We start from the raw sequence: 2,031 nt of genomic DNA on the forward strand, positions 1-2,031 counted from the left end.
TTTGTATATGTGAGAGAAGTATGTGGATATCACGAGCTTAAGCCAATGTGCGATACACAGACAAAGCAGCTGCTACAACATGAACTGCATTGAGGGCCACACAACACATACGCAATTAAAGGTGCAAAATATAGGGGGAAGCTTCAAAATACGCTCTGTAGCACTGCAAAGTATAACATATATTGTATGTGTACAATAAATGTTCAAAAAAAACAATGCATCAATGTCCCATTTGTCTTCAAGTTAATATCTAGTTCAAGTTTACTGAAGTTCATTATGAGCATATGTACAACAGGAATCTACTGACACACCCGCAGTCAAGGTGGCTGTTCGAGGTGTGCTGGCTGCCTCAGCGTAAGAAAAAGAAATTGGGTGAATGTCGACACCAGTGCCACTGCTTCTTGCCTCTGACCTGCACGTGCCTCCGCGGCATCTTTGTGCATAAGTGTGCTGGCGTGGCGAGGCGTAGGAGTCATCCGAGAAAAAGAGTATTGTTTACATGGAGAAGTGGCTGTTCACATTGCCTGTCGCTTTCCCTCAAATGTTTCCTTGGCGACTAGGGTGACACACCTGCGGTCAAGGTGACTGTTCGTGGTGTGCTGGCTGCCTAAACGAAAGAAATAGAAAGAAATTAGATGAATGTCGATACCAGTGCTGTTGTTTCTTGCCTCTCACCTGCATTTGCCTCCACGGCCTCTTGGCTTGCAGAGTCTGTATGAGGGAGCTGCTGTGGCTAGGCGTAGGCATTGTCTAAGCAAAAAGAAAAGACCATTCAAATAAGGAATTATTGAAATAAATTCAGTTGTTATGTCTGCTTCTTGCACTCTTCTTGCCTAAAAGTTTTCAAACATAGTGTCTAGTACACACCAGCACTTTGACTGCTTCTGCTTTTTACCTGCAGGTATTGCTGCGAGATCCTTAGTATGGCTGCGTGCAGCATTGTAACACTTGGTGGAGGCATCTGAAGTGGTAGAATCATCCTTGTCTGCGTGAATGCTTTCAATTTCTAAATGCAGTGGTAACTATCACTATTAGCGCAATGCCCCCCACATCTATGCGGCAAGTGCCATAGCTCAAAACTGAATTTTTCCTTTAGTGTTTCACAAGGCATCTGATATGTCCACATTAGATGTGGTGTTTGTTTTTATTTATCCCAGTGTGGAGAGAGCATCATTAAAATGTTTTTTATTTTTGCGTCTTGTTTTTTGGTTTATTTCTGATTTTATCAAGCAGCAGTCTCATCATGCTAAAGTGACATGTAATGGCAATCAGCTTTTGTTTTGCAGAAAAACAATGCATTTCCTGGCCCATTAATTGTTTGACATCCCCTCACTCGCATAATTTTGCAGAGTATTCTACCTATATTGACTTGCTTGACCTCCACTAAATAGTCTTGCATTTTCAAATACAAGTCTTTCCATAAAATCATTCGACACTTCTCATAATTTCTGTACCTTCGGCTTCTGATACTCTGCATTCACCATTTTTGCTTGTCTCTGACTAGAAATGTCTTCTTTAATTTAGAGCTTAAATTTTACCTTTGAACACATGGAAGGGCTTGCCACTGCATATCTGCATAAAATGGAAACATGTTTCATTAAACATTTGCAAAATTCAATTGAAGATTGATGAATGCAGCTTGCAGTGTGATATGACTGAATGAGTCCTAAAAGTAACTCATCTCACTTGGTAAATTAAAGCACATATTAGTGTGATGTACACGATACGTTACACTAACGTGGTGGGTTCTCTTGCTTATACAACAAAATAATTGGCGCGCGAGAAAAAAAAAAATATTTTTGCGTATACCCGTTGTACACACTTGATTTAAGGAATATGAGCTGGAGCTGTCCACATGATCTACTTATTTTACCTGCGAGTATGGTCAACAAAAATGTGTCCCAGCTGCTTAGTGGTATTTGAGATTATGTCAGTATTGCATATGTGCCTGTTGTCTAAAATAATTGAATTTTGAAAATGCTCGCATGGATCCGATGTGCATATCTGCAGTTTATGGATACATGTAAAAGA

The 2,031-nt window shown here is 40.2% G+C and overlaps 1 long non-coding RNA gene across 1 annotated transcript; it reads right to left on the reverse strand.

The window, feature by feature from the left end:
- Positions 1 to 231: 231 nt before the first annotated feature.
- Positions 232 to 1,599, reverse strand: LOC140215977 (uncharacterized). The gene is made up of 2 exons (XR_011892606.1): positions 676 to 1,599; positions 232 to 607 (listed from the first exon to the last, which is right to left on the reverse strand). It is a non-coding gene; the product is annotated as an uncharacterized lncRNA (long non-coding RNA).
- Positions 1,600 to 2,031: the final 432 nt, after the last annotated feature.

Source organism: Dermacentor andersoni, chromosome 2 (assembly GCF_023375885.2).
Source record: "Dermacentor andersoni chromosome 2, qqDerAnde1_hic_scaffold, whole genome shotgun sequence".
Lineage (NCBI taxonomy): Eukaryota > Metazoa > Arthropoda > Arachnida > Ixodida > Ixodidae > Dermacentor > Dermacentor andersoni.